Here is a 17,500-nt window from a genome sequence, read left to right as displayed (position 1 = left end):
AGCCTGCATTCTCTCATCCTTCCGCACTCCTCCACGCCTCCCTTTCCCAATGGCAGGCAGTGGCCAGGGGGGTACCGCAGGGATCACTACTGGCACCGCAGCTTTTTACCATATATCTTAACCATCTACAAGATGCTATTAGCCATAACATTAGCAAATTTGCTGATGATACTAAGCTGGCTGGCAGGGTGAAATGTCATCAGGATGTTAGCAGATTACAGGGTGACCTGGACAAGTTAGGTGAGTGGCCAGATGCAATTTAATGTGGATAAATCAATGGTTACCCACTTTGGTGGAAGGCAGATTACTACCTAAATGGAATCAATTTAGGTCAAGGGGCAGGACAGAGAGATCTGGGGGTTCCTGTACACCACTCAATGAAGGTAAGCATGCAGGTACAGCAGGTAGTGAAGAAGGCTAATAGCATGCTGGCCTTCATAACAAGAGGGATGGAGTATAGAAGCAAAGAGGTTCTTTTGCAGCTGTACAGGGCCCTGGTGAGACCACACCTGGAGTACTGTGTGCAGTTCTGCTCTCCAGATTTGATTCTGGCTATTGAGGGAATGCAGCGTAGGTTCACCAGGTCAATTCCTGGACTGACGGGATTACCTTACACTGAAAGACTGGAGCGACTGGGCTTGTGTGTACCCTCGAGTTTAGAAGACTGAGAGGGGATCTGATTGAGACATTTCAGATCATCAAAGGATTGGACACTCTGGCGGCAGGAAACATGTTTCCGCTGCTGGGTGAGTGCCGAAACAGAGGACACTGCTTAAAAATACGGGGTAGACCATTTAGGACAGAGATGAGGAGAAACTTCTTCACCCAGAGAGTGGTGGCTGTGTGGAATGCTCTGCCCCAGAGGGCAGTGGAGGCCCAGTCTCTGGATTCATTTAAGAAAGAGTTGCATAGAGCTCTCAAGGATAGTGGAATCAAGGGTTACGGAGATAAGGCAGGAACAGGATACTGATTAAGGATGATCAGCCATGATCATATTGAATGGTGGTGCAGGCTCGAAAGGCAGAATGGCCAACTCCTGCACCTATTGTCCTCCTTTCCTGACTGCCACCCGCAGACAGCGTGCAGCCCCAATCCCTTTCTTTCCGTCTTTCTCGCTGATTTCGGCAGCGCTCCGCTCTCCTCCCCTCCCTGTCTGGTGCCTGCAGGCGACTGATGGCCAGCAGCAGCAGCAGCAGCAGCAAAAATAACCTGCCGCTCCATTGCGTGGCACAACACAAGTGCAGAGGGTGACTTGAGCAGCCCCTGCTGGCGGAAAAAGCCTACTGCACCTGGTATTCCCAGGCGGTCTCCCATCCAAGTACTAACCAGGCCTGAGTCTGCTTAGCTTCCGAGATCAGACGAGATCGGGCGTTTTCAGACTAGTATGGCCGTAGGCACCGGCCCCTTCCTTTTCTCCCTACTTCAAGGCGTGCTGGCCAGCCACATTTTCTTTGCTGCTCTTTCTCTTTATCCCCTTTGTTTTTTTTTTCTCTTTTCTCTTTGCTCTTCCTCCTCTGTGCGTGCTTCCCTCCCTCCGTCCCTCCAGCTGCCTTTCAGCCAGCCCTTGCCCACCAGGCTCCTGTAGTCTCCCACATCCCCACGCAGGCCAACTGCAAGCCCTCCCCCTGCTTCATCAGGCTGCAGCCTGCATTCTCTCATCCTTCCGCACTCCTCCACGCCTCCCTTTCCCAATGGCAGGCAGTGGCCAGGGGGGTACCGCAGGGATCACTACTGGCACCGCAGCTTTTTACCATATATCTTAACCATCTACAAGATGCTATTAGCCATAACATTAGCAAATTTGCTGATGATACTAAGCTGGCTGGCAGGGTGAAATGTCATCAGGATGTTAGCAGATTACAGGGTGACCTGGACACGTTAGGTGAGTGGCCAGATGCAATTTAATGTGGATAAATCAATGGTTACCCACTTTGGTGGAAGGCAGATTACTACCTAAATGGAATCAATTTAGGTCAAGGGGCAGGACAGAGAGATCTGGGGGTTCCTGTACACCACTCAATGAAGGTAAGCATGCAGGTACAGCAGGTAGTGAAGAAGGCTAATAGCATGCTGGCCTTCATAACAAGAGGGATGGAGTATAGAAGCAAAGAGGTTCTTTTGCAGCTGTACAGGGCCCTGGTGAGACCACACCTGGAGTACTGTGTGCAGTTCTGCTCTCCAGATTTGATTCTGGCTATTGAGGGAATGCAGCGTAGGTTCACCAGGTCAATTCCTGGACTGGCGGGATTACCTTACACTGAAAGACTGGAGCGACTGGGCTTGTGTGTACCCTCGAGTTTAGAAGACTGAGAGGGGATCTGATTGAGACATTTCAGATCATCAAAGGATTGGACACTCTGGCGGCAGGAAACATGTTTCCGCTGCTGGGTGAGTGCCGAAACAGAGGACACTGCTTAAAAATACGGGGTAGACCATTTAGGACAGAGATGAGGAGAAACTTCTTCACCCAGAGAGTGGTGGCTGTGTGGAATGCTCTGCCCCAGAGGGCAGTGGAGGCCCAGTCTCTGGATTCATTTAAGAAAGAGTTGCATAGAGCACTCAAGGATAGTGGAATCAAGGGTTACGGAGATAAGGCAGGAACAGGATACTGATTAAGGATGATCAGCCATGATCATATTGAATGGTGGTGCAGGCTCGAAAGGCAGAATGGCCAACTCCTGCACCTATTGTCCTCCTTTCCTGACTGCCACCCGCAGACAGCGTGCAGCCCCAATCCCTTTCTTTCCGTCTTTCTCGCTGATTTCGGCAGCGCTCCGCTCTCCTCCCCTCCCTGTCTGGTGCCTGCAGGCGACTGATGGCCGGCACAGCAGCAGCAGCAGCAGCAGCAAAAATAACCTGCCGCTCCATTGCGTGGCACAACACAAGTGCAGAGGGGTGACTTGAGCAGCCCCTGCTGGCGGAAAAAGCCTACTGCACCTGGTATTCCCAGGCGGTCTCCCATCCAAGTACTAACCAGGCCTGAGTCTGCTTAGCTTCCGAGATCAGACGAGATCGGGCGTTTCAGACTAGTATGGCCGTAGGCACCGGCCCCTTCCTTTTCTCCCCTACTTCAAGGCGTGCTGGCCAGCCACATTTTCTTTGCTGCTCTTTCTCTTTATCCCCTTTGTTTTTTTCTCTCTTTTCTCTTTGCTCTTCCTCCTCTGTGCGTGCTTCCCTCCTCCGTCCCTCCAGCTGCCTTTCAGCCAGCCCTTGCCCACCAGGCTCCTGTAGTCTCCCACATCCCCACGCAGGCCAACTGCAAGCCCTCCCCCTGCTTCATCAGGCTGCAGCCTGCATTCTCTCATCCTTCCGCACTCCTCCACGCCTCCCTTTCCCAATGGCAGGCAGTGGCCAGGGGGGGTACCGCAGGGATCACTACTGGCACCGCAGCTTTTTACCATATATCTTAACCATCTACAAGATGCTATTAGCCATAACATTAGCAAATTTGCTGATGATACTAAGCTGGCTGGCAGGGTGAAATGTCATCAGGATGTTAGCAGATTACAGGGTGACCTGGACAAGTTAGGTGAGTGGCCAGATGCAATTTAATGTGGATAAATCAATGGTTACCCACTTTGGTGGAAGGCAGATTACTACCTAAATGGAATCAATTTAGGTCAAGGGCAGGACAGAGAGATCTGGGGTTCCTGTACACCACTCAATGAAGGTAAGCATGCAGGTACAGCAGGTAGTGAAGAAGGCTAATAGCATGCTGGCCTTCATAACAAGAGGGATGGAGTATAGAAGCAAAGAGGTTCTTTTGCAGCTGTACAGGGCCCTGGTGAGACCACACCTGGAGTACTGTGTGCAGTTCTGCTCTCCAGATTTGATTCTGGCTATTGAGGGAATGCAGCGTAGGTTCACCAGGTCAATTCCTGGACTGGCGGGATTACCTTACACTGAAAGACTGGAGCGACTGGGCTTGTGTGTACCCTCGAGTTTAGAAGACTGAGAGGGGATCTGATTGAGACATTTCAGATCATCAAAGGATTGGACACTCTGGCGGCAGGAAACATGTTTCCGCTGCTGGGTGAGTGCCGAAACAGAGGACACTGCTTAAAAATACGGGTAGACCATTTAGGACAGAGATGAGGAGAAACTTCTTCACCCAGAGAGTGGTGGCTGTGTGGAATGCTCTGCCCCAGAGGGCAGTGGAGGCCCAGTCTCTGGATTCATTTAAGAAAGAGTTGCATAGAGCTCTCAAGGATAGTGGAATCAAGGGTTACGGAGATAAGGCAGGAACAGGATACTGATTAAGGATGATCAGCCATGATCATATTGAATGGTGGTGCAGGCTCGAAAGGCAGAATGGCCAACTCCTGCACCTATTGTCCTCCTTTCCTGACTGCCACCCGCAGACAGCGTGCAGCCCCAATCCCTTTCTTTCCGTCTTTCTCGCTGATTTCGGCAGCGCTCCGCTCTCCTCCCCTCCCTGTCTGGTGCCTGCAGGCGACTGATGGCCGGCACAGCAGCAGCAGCAGCAGCAGCAGCAGCAAAAATAACCTGCCGCTCCATTGCGTGGCACAACACAAGTGCAGAGGGGTGACTTGAGCAGCCCCTGCTGGCGGAAAAAGCCTACTGCACCTGGTATTCCCAGGCGGTCTCCCATCCAAGTACTAACCAGGCCTGAGTCTGCTTAGCTTCCGAGATCAGGCGTTTTCAGACTAGTATGGCCGTAGGCACCGGCCCCTTCCTTTTCTCCCTACTTCAAGGCGTGCTGGCCAGCCACATTTTCTTTGCTGCTCTTTCTCTTTATCCCCTTTGTTTTTTTTCTCTCTTTTCTCTTTGCTCTTCCTCCTCTGTGCGTGCTTCCCTCCCTCCGTCCCTCCAGCTGCCTTTCAGCCAGCCCTTGCCCACCAGGCTCCTGTAGTCTCCCACATCCCCACGCAGGCCAACTGCAAGCCCTCCCCCTGCTTCAAGGCTGCAGCCTGCATTCTCTCATCCTTCCGCACTCCTCCACGCCTCCCTTTCCCAATGGCAGGCAGTGGCCAGGGGGGTACCGCAGGGATCACTACTGGCACCGCAGCTTTTTACCATATATCTTAACCATCTACAAGATGCTATTAGCCATAACATTAGCAAATTTGCTGATGATACTAAGCTGGCTGGCAGGGTGAAATGTCATCAGGATGTTAGCAGATTACAGGGTGACCTGGACAAGTTAGGTGAGTGGCCAGATGCAATTTAATGTGGATAAATCAATGGTTACCCACTTTGGTGGAAGGCAGATTACTACCTAAATGGAATCAATTTAGGTCAAGGGGCAGGACAGAGAGATCTGGGGGTTCCTGTACACCACTCAATGAAGGTAAGCATGCAGGTACAGCAGGTAGTGAAGAAGGCTAATAGCATGCTGGCCTTCATAACAAGAGGGATGGAGTATAGAAGCAAAGAGGTTCTTTTGCAGCTGTACAGGGCCCTGGTGAGACCACACCTGGAGTACTGTGTGCAGTTCTGCTCTCCAGATTTGATTCTGGCTATTGAGGGAATGCAGCGTAGGTTCACCAGGTCAATTCCTGGACTGGCGGGATTACCTTACACTGAAAGACTGGAGCGACTGGGCTTGTGTGTACCCTCGAGTTTAGAAGACTGAGAGGGGATCTGATTGAGACATTTCAGATCATCAAAGGATTGGACACTCTGGCGGCAGGAAACATGTTTCCGCTGCTGGGTGAGTGCCGAAACAGAGGACACTGCTTAAAAATACGGGGTAGACCATTTAGGACAGAGATGAGGAGAAACTTCTTCACCCAGAGAGTGGTGGCTGTGTGGAATGCTCTGCCCCAGAGGGCAGTGGAGGCCCAGTCTCTGGATTCATTTAAGAAAGAGTTGCATAGAGCTCTCAAGGATAGTGGAATCAAGGGTTACGGAGATAAGGCAGGAACAGGATACTGATTAAGGATGATCAGCCATGATCATATTGAATGGTGGTGCAGGCTCGAAAGGCAGAATGGCCAACTCCTGCACCTATTGTCCTCCTTTCCTGACTGCCACCCGCAGACAGCGTGCAGCCCCAATCCCTTTCTTTCTTTCCGTCTTTCTCGCTGATTTCGGCAGCGCTCCGCTCTCCTCCCCTCCCTGTCTGGTGCCTGCAGGCGACTGATGGCCGGCACAGCAGCAGCAGCAGCAGCAGCAAAAATAACCTGCCGCTCCATTGCGTGGCACAACACAAGTGCAGAGGGGTGACTTGAGCAGCCCCTGCTGGCGGAAAAAGCCTACTGCACCTGGTATTCCCAGGCGGTCTCCCATCCAAGTACTAACCAGGCCTGAGTCTGCTTAGCTTCCGAGATCAGGCGTTTTCAGACTAGTATGGCCGTAGGCACCGGCCCCTTCCTTTCTCCCTACTTCAAGGCGTGCTGGCCAGCCACATTTTCTTTGCTGCTCTTTCTCTTTATCCCCTTTGTGTTTTTTTTCTCTTTTCTCTTTGCTCTTCCTCCTCTGTGCGTGCTTCCCTCCCTCCGTCCCTCCAGCTGCCTTTCAGCCAGCCCTTGCCCACCAGGCTCCTGTAGTCTCCCACATCCCCACGCAGGCCAACTGCAAGCCCTCCCCCTGCTTCATCAGGCTGCAGCCTGCATTCTCTCATCCTTCCGCACTCCTCCACGCCTCCCTTTCCCAATGGCAGGCAGTGGCCAGGGGGGTACCGCAGGGATCACTACTGGCACCGCAGCTTTTTACCATATATCTTAACCATCTACAAGATGCTATAGCCATAACATTAGCAAATTTGCTGATGATACTAAGCTGGCTGGCAGGTGAAATGTCATCAGGATGTTAGCAGATTACAGGGTGACCTGGACAAGTTAGGTGAGTGGCCAGATGCAATTTAATGTGGATAAATCAATGGTTACCCACTTTGGTGAAGGCAGATTACTACCTAAATGAATCAATTTAGGTCAAGGGGCAGGACAGAGAGATCTGGGGGTTCCTGTACACCACTCAATGAAGGTAAGCATGCAGGTACAGCAGGTAGTGAAGAAGGCTAATAGCATGCTGGCCTTCATAACAAGAGGGATGGAGTATAGAAGCAAAGAGGTTCTTTTGCAGCTGTACAGGCCCTGGTGAGACCACACCTGGAGTACTGTGTGCAGTTCTGCTCTCCAGATTTGATTCTGGCTATTGAGGGAATGCAGCGTAGGTTCACCAGGTCAATTCCTGGACTGGCGGATTACCTTACACTGAAAGACTGGAGCGACTGGGCTTGTGTGTACCCTCGAGTTTAGAAGACTGAGAGGGGATCTGATTGAGACATTTCAGATCATCAAAGGATTGGACACTCTGGCGGCAGGAAACATGTTTCCGCTGCTGGGTGAGTGCCGAAACAGAGGACACTGCTTAAAAATACGGGTAGACCATTTAGGACAGAGATGAGAGAAACTTCTTCACCCAGAGAGTGTGGCTGTGTGGAATGCTCTGCCCCAGAGGGCAGTGGAGCCCAGTCTCTGGATTCATTTAAGAAAGAGTTGCATAGAGCTCTCAAGGATAGTGGAATCAAGGGTTACGGAGATAAGGCAGGAACAGGATACTGATTAAGGATGATCAGCCATGATCATATTGAATGGTGGTGCAGGCTCGAAAGGCAGAATGGCAACTCCTGCACCTATTGTCCTCCTTTCCTGACTGCCACCGCAGACAGCGTGCAGCCCCAATCCCTTTCTTTCCGTCTTTCTCGCTGATTTCGGCAGCGCTCCGCTCTCCTCCCCTCCCTGTCTGGTGCCTGCAGGCGACTGATGGCCGGCAGCAGCAGCAGCAGCAGCAGCAGCAGCAGCAGCAGCAAAAATAACCTGCCGCTCCATTGCGTGGCACAACACAAGTGCAGAGGGGTGACTTGAGCAGCCCCTGCTGGCGGAAAAAGCCTACTGCACCTGTATTCCCAGGCGGTCTCCCATCCAAGTACTAACCAGGCCTGAGTCTGCTTAGCTTCCGAGATCAGACGAGATCGGGCGTTTTCAGACTAGTATGGCCGTAGGCACCGGCCCCTTCCTTTTCTCCCTACTTCAAGGCGTGCTGGCCAGCCACATTTTCTTTGCTGCTCTTTCTCTTTATCCCCTTTGTTGTTTTTTTTCTCTTTTCTCTTTGCTCTTCCTCCTCTGTGCGTGCTTCCCTCCCTCCGTCCCTCCAGCTGCCTTTCAGCCAGCCCTTGCCCACCAGGCTCCTGTAGTCCCCACATCCCCACGCAGGCCAACTGCAAGCCCTCCCCCTGCTTCATCAGGCTGCAGCCTGCATTCTCTCATCCTTCCGCACTCCTCCACGCCTCCCTTTCCCAATGGCAGGCAGTGGCCAGGGGGGTACCGCAGGGATCACTACTGGCACCGCAGCTTTTTACCATATATCTTAACCATCTACAAGATGCTATTAGCCATAACATTAGCAAATTTGCTGATGATACTAAGCTGGCTGGCAGGGTGAAATGTCATCAGGATGTTAGCAGATTACAGGGTGACCTGGACAAGTTAGGTGAGTGGCCAGATGCAATTTAATGTGGATAAATCAATGGTTACCCACTTGGTGGAAGGCAGATTACTACCTAAATGGAATCAATTTAGGTCAAGGGGCAGGACAGAGAGATCTGGGGGTTCCTGTACACCACTCAATGAAGGTAAGCATGCAGGTACAGCAGGTAGTGAAGAAGGCTAATAGCATGCTGGCCTTCATAACAAGAGGGATGGAGTATAGAAGCAAAGAGGTTCTTTTGCAGCTGTACAGGGCCCTGGTGAGACCACACCTGGAGTACTGTGTGCAGTTCTGCTCTCCAGATTTGATTCTGGCTATTGAGGGAATGCAGCGTAGGTTCACCAGGTCAATTCCTGGACTGGCGGGATTACCTTACACTGAAAGACTGGAGCGACTGGGCTTGTGTGTACCCTCGAGTTTAGAAGACTGAGAGGGGATCTGATTGAGACATTTCAGATCATCAAAGGATTGGACACTCTGGCGGCAGGAAACATGTTTCCGCTGCTGGGTGAGTGCCGAAACAGAGGACACTGCTTAAAAATACGGGTAGACCATTTAGGACAGAGATGAGGAAAACTTCTTCACCCAGAGAGTGGTGGCTGTGTGGAATGCTCTGCCCCAGAGGGCAGTGGAGGCCCAGTCTCTGGATTCATTTAAGAAAGAGTTGCATAGAGCTCTCAAGGATAGTGGAATCAAGGGTAACGGAGATAAGGCAGGAACAGGATACTGATTAAGGATGATCAGCCATGATCATATTGAATGGTGGTGCAGGCTCGAAAGGCAGAATGGCCAACTCCTGCACCTATTGTCCTCCTTTCCTGACTGCCACCGCAGACAGCGTGCAGCCCCAATCCCTTTCTTTCCGGCTTTCTCGCTGATTTCGGCAGCGCTCCGCTCTCCTCCCCTCCCTGTCTGGTGCCTGCAGGCGACTGATGGCCGGCACAGCAGCAGCAGCAGCAGCAAAATAACCTGCCGCTCCATTGCGTGGCACAACACAAGTGCAGAGGGGTGACTTGAGCAGCCCCTGCTGGCGGAAAAAGCCTACTGCACCTGGTATTCCCAGGCGGTCTCCCATCCAAGTACTAACCAGGCCTGAGTCTGCTTAGCTTCCGAGATCAGACGAGATCGGGCGTTTTCAGACTAGTATGGCCGTAGGCACCGGCCCCTTCCTTTTCTCCCTACTTCAAGGCGTGCTGGCCAGCCACATTTTCTTTGCTGCTCTTTCTCTTTATCCCCTTTGTTTTTTTTTCTCTTTTCTCTTTGCTCTTCCTCCTCTGTGCGTGCTTCCCTCCCTCCGTCCCTCCAGCTGCCTTTCAGCCAGCCTTGCCCACCAGGCTCCTGTAGTCTCCCACATCCCCACGCAGGCCAACTGCAAGCCCCTCCCCCTGCTTCATCAGGCTGCAGCCTGCATTCTCTCATCCTTCCGCACTCCTCCACGCCTCCCTTTCCCAATGGCAGGCAGTGGCCAGGGGGTACCGCAGGGATCACTACTGGCACCGCAGCTTTTTACCATATATCTTAACCATCTACAAGATGCTATTAGCCATAACATTAGCAAATTTGCTGATGATACTAAGCTGGCTGGCAGGGTGAAATGTCATCAGGATGTTAGCAGATTACAGGGTGACCTGGACAAGTTAGGTGAGTGGCCAGATGCAATTTAATGTGGATAAATCAATGGTTACCCACTTTGGTGGAAGGCAGATTACTACCTAAATGGAATCAATTTAGGTCAAGGGGCAGGACAGAGAGATCTGGGGGTTCCTGTACACCACTCAATGAAGGTAAGCATGCAGTACAGCAGGTAGTGAAGAAGGCTAATAGCATGCTGGCCTTCATAACAAGAGGGATGGAGTATAGAAGCAAAGAGGTTCTTTTGCAGCTGTACAGGGCCCTGGTGAGACCACACCTGGAGTACTGTGTGCAGTTCTGCTCTCCAGATTTGATTCTGGCTATTGAGGGAATGCAGCGTAGGTTCACCAGGTCAATTCCTGGACTGGCGGGATTACCTTACACTGAAAGACTGGAGCGACTGGGCTTGTGTGTACCCTCGAGTTTAGAAGACTGAGAGGGATCTGATTGAGACATTTCAGATCATCAAAGGATTGGACACTCTGGCGGCAGGAAACATGTTCCCGCTGCTGGGTGAGTGCCGAAACAGAGGACACTGCTTAAAAATACGGGGTAGACCATTTAGGACAGAGATGAGGAGAAACTTCTTCACCCAGAGATGGTGGCTGTGTGGAATGCTCTGCCCCAGAGGGCAGTGGAGCCCAGTCTCTGGATTCATTTAAGAAAGAGTTGCATAGAGCTCTCAAGGATAGTGGAATCAAGGGTTACGGAGATAAGGCAGGAACAGGATACTGATTAAGGATGATCAGCCATGATCATATTGAATGGTGTGCAGGCTCGAAAGGCAGAATGGCCAACTCCTGCACCTATTGTCCTCCTTTTCCTGACTGCCACCCGCAGACAGCGTGCAGCCCCAATCCCTTTCTTTCCGTCTTTCTCGCTGATTTCGGCAGCGCTCCGCTCTCCTCCCCTCCCTGTCTGGTGCCTGCAGGCGACTGATGGCCGGCACAGCAGCAGCAGCAGCAGCAGCAAAAATAACCTGCCGCTCCATTGCGTGGCACAACACAAGTGCAGAGGGGTGACTTGAGCAGCCCCTGCTGGCGGAAAAAGCCTACTGCACCTGGTATTCCCAGCGGTCTCCCATCCAAGTACTAACCAGGCCTGAGTCTGCTTAGCTTCCGAGATCAGACGAGATCGGGCGTTTTCAGACTAGTATGACCGTAGGCACCGGCCCCTTCCTTTTCTCCCTACTTCAAGGCGTGCTGGCCAGCCACATTTTCTTTGCTGCTCTTTCTCTTTATCCCCTTTTGTTTTTTTTCTCTTTCTCTTTGCTCTTCCTCCTCTGTGCGTGCTTCCCCCTCCGTCCCTCCAGCTGCCTTTCAGCCAGCCCTTGCCCACCAGGCTCCTGTAGTCTCCCACATCCCCACGCAGGCCAACTGCAAGCCCTCCCCCTGCTTCATCAGGCTGCAGCCTGCATTCTCTCATCCTTCCGCACTCCTCCACGCCTCCCTTTCCCCAATGGCAGGCAGTGGCCAGGGGGTACCGCAGGGATCACTACTGGCACCGCAGCTTTTTACCATATATCTTAACCATCTACAAGATGCTATTAGCCATAACATTAGCAATTTTGCTGATGATACTAAGCTGGCTGGCAGGGTGAAATGTCATCAGGATGTTAGCAGATTACAGGGTGACCTGGACAAGTTAGGTGAGTGGCCAGATGCAATTTAATGTGGATAAATCAATGGTTACCCACTTTGGTGGAAGGCAGATTACTACCTAAATGGAATCAATTTAGGTCAAGGGGCAGGACAGAGAGATCTGGGGGTTCCTGTACACCACTCAATGAAGGTAAGCATGCAGGTACAGCAGGTAGTGAAGAGGCTAATAGCATGCTGGCCTTCATAACAAGAGGGATGAGTATAGAAGCAAAGAGGTTCTTTTGCAGCTGTACAGGGCCCTGGTGAGACCACACCTGGAGTACTGTGTGCAGTTCTGCTCTCCAGATTTGATTCTGGCTATTGAGGGAATGCAGCGTAGGTTCACCAGGTCAATTCCTGGACTGGCGGGATTACCTTACACTGAAAGACTGGAGCGACTGGGCTTGTGTGTACCCTCGAGTTTAGAAGACTGAGAGGGGATCTGATTGAGACATTTCAGATCATCAAAGGATTGGACACTCTGGCGGCAGGAAACATGTTTCCGCTGCTGGGTGAGTGCCGAAACAGAGGACACTGCTTAAAAATACGGGGTAGACCATTTAGGACAGAGATGAGGAAAACTTCTTCACCCAGAGAGTGGTGGCTGTGTGGAATGCTCTGCCCCAGAGGGCAGTGGGGCCCAGTCTCTGGATTCATTTAAGAAAGAGTTGCATAGAGCTCTCAAGGATAGTGGAATCAAGGGTTACGGAGATAAGGCAGGAACAGGATACTGATTAAGGATGATCAGCCATGATCATATTGAATGGTGGTGCAGGCTCGAAAGGCAGAATGGCCAACTCCTGCACCTATTGTCCTCCTTTCCTGACTGCCACCCCGCAGACAGCGTGCAGCCCCATTCCCTTTCTTTCCGTCTTTCTCGCTGATTTCGGCAGCGCTCCGCTCTCCTCCCCTCCCTGTCTGGTGCCTGCAGGCGACTGATGGCCGGCACAGCAGCAGCAGCAGCAGCAGCAGCAGCAGCAGCAAAATAACCTGCCGCTCCATTGCGTGGCACAACACAAGTGCAGAGGGGTGACTTGAGCAGCCCCTGCTGGCGGAAAAAGCCTACTGCACCTGGTATTCCAGGCGGTCTCCCATCCAAGTACTAACCAGGCCTGAGTCTGCTTAGCTTCTGAGATCAGACGAGATCGGGCGTTTTCAGACTAGTATGGCCGTAGGCACCGGCCCCTTCCTTTTCTCCCTACTTCAAGGCGTGCTGGCCAGCCACATTTTCTTTGCTGCTCTTTCTCTTTATCCCCTTTGTTTTTTTTTCTCTTTTCTCGTTGCTCTTCCTCCTCTGTGCGTGCTTCCCTCCCTCCGTCCCTCCAGCTGCCTTTCAGCCAGCCCTTGCCCACCAGGCTCCTGTAGTCTCCCACATCCCCACGCAGGCCAACTGCAAGCCCTCCCCCTGCTTCATCAGGCTGCAGCCTGCATTCTCTCATCCTTCCGCACTCCTCCACGCCTCCCTTTCCCAATGGCAGGCAGTGGCCAGGGGTACCGCAGGGATCACTACTGGCACCGCAGCTTTTTACCATATATCTTAACCATCTACAAGATGCTATTAGCCATAACATTAGCAAATTTGCTGATGATACTAAGCTGGCTGGCAGGTGAAATGTCATCAGGATGTTAGCAGATTACAGGGTGACCTGGACAAGTTAGGTGAGTGGCCAGATGCAATTTAATGTGGATAAATCAATGGTTACCCACTTTGGTGAAGGCAGATTACTACCTAAATGCAATCAATTTAGGTCAAGGGGCAGGACAGAGAGATCTGGGGGTTCCTGTACACCACTCAATGAAGGTAAGCATGCAGTACAGCAGGTAGTGAAGAAGGCTAATAGCATGCTGGCCTTCATAACAAGAGGGATGGAGTATAGAAGCAAAGAGGTTCTTTTGCAGCTGTACAGGGCCCTGGTGAGACCACACCTGGAGTACTGTGTGCAGTTCTGCTCTCCAGATTTGATTCTGGCTATTGAGGGAATGCAGCGTAGGTTCACCAGGTCAATTCCTGGACTGGCGGGATTACCTTACACGAAAGACTGGAGCGACTGGGCTTGTGTGTACCCCGAGTTTAGAAGACTGAGAGGGGATCTGATTGAGACATTTCAGATCATCAAAGGATTGGACACTCTGGCGGCAGGAAACATGTTTCCGCTGCTGGGTGAGTGCCGAAACAGAGGACACTGCTTAAAAATACGGGTAGACCATTTAGGACAGAGATGAGGAGAAACTTCTTCACCCAGAGAGTGGTGGCTGTGTGGAATGCTCTGCCCCAGAGGGCAGTGGAGGCCCAGTCTCTGGATTCATTTAAGAAAGAGTTGCATAGAGCTCTCAAGGATAGTGGAATCAAGGGTTACGGAGATAAGGCAGGAACAGATACTGATTAAGGATGATCAGCCATGATCATATTGAATGGTGGTGCAGGCTCGAAAGGCAGAATGGCCAACTCCTGCACCTATTGTCCTCCTTTCCTGACTGCCACCCGCAGACAGCGTGCAGCCCCCAATCCCTTTCTTTCCGTCTTTCTCGCTGATTTCGGCAGCGCTCCGCTCTCCTCCCCTCCCTGTCTGGTGCCTGCAGGCGACTGATGGCCGGCACAGCAGCAGCAGCAGCAGCAGCAGCAAAAATAACCTGCCGCTCCATTGCGTGGCACAACACAAGTGCAGAGGGGTGACTTGAGCAGCCCCTGCTGGCGGAAAAAGCCTACTGCACCTGGTATTCCCAGGCGGTCTCCCATCCAAGTACTAACCAGGCCTGAGTCTGCTTAGCTTCCGAGATCAGACGAGATCGGGCGTTTTCAGACTAGTATGGCCGTAGGCACCGGCCCCTTCCTTTTCTCCCTACTTCAAGGCGTGCTGGCCAGCCACATTTCTTTGCTGCTCTTTCTCTTTATCCCCTTTGTTTTTTTTTTCTCTCTTTTCTCTTTGCTCTTCCTCCTCTGTGCGTGCTTCCCTCCCTCCGTCCCTCCAGCTGCCTTTCAGCCAGCCCTTGCCCACCAGGCTCCTGTAGTCTCCCACATCCCCACGCAGGCCAACTGCAAGCCCTCCCCCTGCTTCATCAGGCTGCAGCCTGCATTCTCTCATCCTTCCGCACTCCTCCACGCCTCCCTTTCCCAATGGCAGGCAGTGGCCAGGGGGTACCGCAGGGATCACTACTGGCACCGCAGCTTTTTACCATATATCTTAACCATCTACAAGATGCTATTAGCCATAACATTAGCAATTTGCTGATGATACTAAGCTGGCTGGCAGGGTGAAATGTCATCAGGATGTTAGCAGATTACAGGGTGACCTGGACAAGTTAGGTGAGTGGCCAGATGCAATTTAATGTGGATAAATCAATGGTTACCCTCTTTGGTGGAAGGCAGATTACTACCTAAATGGAATCAATTTAGGTCAAGGGGCAGGAGACAGAGAGATCTGGGGGTTCCTGTACACCACTCAATGAAGGTAAGCATGCAGGTACAGCAGGTATGAAGAAGGCTAATAGCATGCTGGCCTTCATAACAAGAGGGATGGAGTATAGAAGCAAAGAGGTTCTTTTGCAGCTGTACAGGGCCCTGGTGAGACCACACCTGGAGTACTGTGTGCAGTTCTGCTCTCCAGATTTGATTCTGGCTATTGAGGGGAATGCAGCGTAGGTTCACCAGGTCAATTCCTGGACTGGCGGGATTACCTTACACTGAAAGACTGGAGCGACTGGGCTTGTGTGTACCCTCGAGTTTAGAAGACTGAGAGGGGATCTGATTGAGACATTTCAGATCATCAAAGGATTGGACACTCTGGCGGCAGGAAACATGTTTCCGCTGCTGGGGTGAGTGCCGAAACAGAGGACACTGCTTAAAAATACGGGTAGACCATTTAGGACAGAGATGAGGAGAAACTTTCTTCACCCAGAGAGTGGTGGCTGTGTGGAATGCTCTGCCCCAGAGGGCAGTGGAGGCCCAGTCTCTGGATTCATTTAAGAAAGAGTTGCATAGAGCTCTCAAGGATAGTGGAATCAAGGGTTACGGAGATAAGGCAGGAACAGGATACTGATTAAGGATGATCAGCCATGATCATATTGAATGGTGGTGCAGGCTCGAAAGGCCGAATGGCCAACTCCTGCACCTATTGTCCTCCTTTCCTGACTGCCACCCGCAGACAGCGTGCAGCCCCAATCCCTTTCTTTCCGTCTTTCTCGCTGATTTCGGCAGCGCTCCGCTCTCCTCCCCTCCCTGTCTGGTGCCTGCAGGCGACTGATGGCCGGCACAGCAGCAGCAGCAGCAGCAAAATAACCTGCCGCTCCATTGCGTGGCACAACACAAGTGCAGAGGGGTGACTTGAGCAGCCCCTGCTGGCGGAAAAAGCCTACTGCACCGGGTATTCCCAGGCGGTCTCCCATCCAAGTACTAACCAGGCCTGAGTCTGCTTAGCTTCCGAGATCAGGCGTTTTTCAGACTAGTATGGCCGTAGGCACCGGCCCCTTCCGTTTCTCCCTACTTCAAGGCGTGCTGGCCAGCCACATTTTCTTTGCTGCTCTTTCTCTTATCCCCTTTGTTTTTTTTTCTCTTTTCTCTTTGCTCTTCCTCCTCTGTGCGTGCTTCCCTCCCTCCGTCCCTCCAGCTGCCTTCAGCCAGCCCTTGCCCACCAGGCTCCTGTAGTCTCCCACATCCCCACGCAGGCCAACTGCAAGCCCTCCCCCTGCTTCATCAGGCTGCAGCCTGCATTCTCTCATCCTTCCGCACTCCTCCACGCCTCCCTTTCCCAATGGCAGGCAGTGGCCAGGGGGTACCGCAGGGATCACTACTGGCACCGCAGCTGTTTACCATATATCTTAACCATCTACAAGATGCTATAGCCATAACATTAGCAAATTTGCTGATGATACTAAGCTGGCTGGCAGGGTGAAATGTCATCAGGATGTTAGCAGATTACAGGGTGACCTGGACAAGTTAGGTGAGTGCCAGATGCAATTTAATGTGGATAAATCAATGGTTACCCACTTTGGTGAAGGCAGATTACTACCTAAATGGAATCAATTTAGGTCAAGGGGCAGGACAGAGAGATCTGGGTTCCTGTACACCACTCAATGAAGGTAAGCATGCAGGTACAGCAGGTAGTGAAGAAGGCTAATAGCATGCTGGCCTTCATAACAAGAGGGATGGAGTATAGAAGCAAAGAGGTTCTTTTGCAGCTGTACAGGCCCTGGTGAGACCACACCTGGAGTACTGTGTGCAGTTCTGCTCTCCAGATTTGATTCTGGCTATTGAGGAAATGCAGCGTAGGTTCACCAGGTCAATTCCTGGACTGGCGGATTACCTTACACTGAAAGACTGGAGCGACTGGCTTGTGTGTACCCTCGAGTTTAGAAGACTGAGAGGGGATCTGATTGAGACATTTCAGATCATCAAAGGATTGGACACTCTGGCGGCAGGAAACATGTTTCCGCTGCTGGTGAGTGCCGAAACAGAGGACACTGCTTAAAAATACGGGTAGACCATTTAGGACAGAGATGAGGGAAACTTCTTCACCCAGAGAGTGTGGCTGTGTGGAATGCTCTGCCCCAAGGGCAGTGGAGGCCCAGTCTCTGGATTCATTTAAGAAAGAGTTGCATAGAGCTCTCAAGGATAGTGGAATCAAGGGTTACGGAGATAAGGCAGGACCAGGATACTGATTAAGGATGATCAGCATGATCATATTGAATGGTGGTGAAGGCTCGAAAGGCAGAATGGCCAAACTCCTGCACCTATTGTCCTCCTTTCCTGACTGCCACCCGCAGACAGCGTGCAGCCC

The 17,500-nt window shown here is 51.9% G+C and overlaps 7 non-coding genes and 3 pseudogenes across 7 annotated transcripts; all 10 read right to left on the bottom strand.

Moving 5' to 3' along the window:
- Positions 1-1,277: 1,277 nt before the first annotated feature.
- Positions 1,278-1,396, bottom strand: LOC132812521 (5S ribosomal RNA). The gene has a single exon (XR_009643702.1). It is a non-coding gene; the product is annotated as a 5S ribosomal RNA (ribosomal RNA).
- A 1,529-nt stretch (positions 1,397-2,925) lies between these two features.
- Positions 2,926-3,043, bottom strand: LOC132812518 (5S ribosomal RNA). The gene has a single exon (XR_009643698.1). It is a non-coding gene; the product is annotated as a 5S ribosomal RNA (ribosomal RNA).
- Positions 3,044-4,575: 1,532 nt separating this feature from the next.
- LOC132812531 (5S ribosomal RNA) lies at positions 4,576-4,684 on the bottom strand (annotated as a pseudogene).
- A 1,531-nt stretch (positions 4,685-6,215) lies between these two features.
- LOC132812530 (5S ribosomal RNA) lies at positions 6,216-6,324 on the bottom strand (annotated as a pseudogene).
- A 1,529-nt stretch (positions 6,325-7,853) lies between these two features.
- LOC132812516 (5S ribosomal RNA) lies at positions 7,854-7,971 on the bottom strand. The gene has a single exon (XR_009643696.1). It is a non-coding gene; the product is annotated as a 5S ribosomal RNA (ribosomal RNA).
- A 1,521-nt stretch (positions 7,972-9,492) lies between these two features.
- On the bottom strand, positions 9,493-9,611 carry LOC132812510 (5S ribosomal RNA). The gene has a single exon (XR_009643690.1). It is a non-coding gene; the product is annotated as a 5S ribosomal RNA (ribosomal RNA).
- A 1,523-nt stretch (positions 9,612-11,134) lies between these two features.
- LOC132812522 (5S ribosomal RNA) lies at positions 11,135-11,252 on the bottom strand. The gene has a single exon (XR_009643703.1). It is a non-coding gene; the product is annotated as a 5S ribosomal RNA (ribosomal RNA).
- A 1,533-nt stretch (positions 11,253-12,785) lies between these two features.
- Positions 12,786-12,903, bottom strand: LOC132812528 (5S ribosomal RNA). The gene has a single exon (XR_009643708.1). It is a non-coding gene; the product is annotated as a 5S ribosomal RNA (ribosomal RNA).
- Positions 12,904-14,426: 1,523 nt separating this feature from the next.
- LOC132812499 (5S ribosomal RNA) lies at positions 14,427-14,545 on the bottom strand. Its single transcript, XR_009643679.1, has one exon. It is a non-coding gene; the product is annotated as a 5S ribosomal RNA (ribosomal RNA).
- Positions 14,546-16,072: 1,527 nt separating this feature from the next.
- On the bottom strand, positions 16,073-16,182 carry LOC132812537 (5S ribosomal RNA; annotated as a pseudogene).
- Between the last annotated feature and the right edge of the window lie 1,318 nt (positions 16,183-17,500).

Source organism: Hemiscyllium ocellatum, unplaced genomic scaffold (assembly GCF_020745735.1).
Source record: "Hemiscyllium ocellatum isolate sHemOce1 unplaced genomic scaffold, sHemOce1.pat.X.cur. scaffold_2804_pat_ctg1, whole genome shotgun sequence".
Taxonomy (NCBI): domain Eukaryota; kingdom Metazoa; phylum Chordata; class Chondrichthyes; order Orectolobiformes; family Hemiscylliidae; genus Hemiscyllium; species Hemiscyllium ocellatum.
Note: the sequence above shows the minus strand (reverse complement) of the source record. Positions and strands in the feature narration are given on the sequence as shown.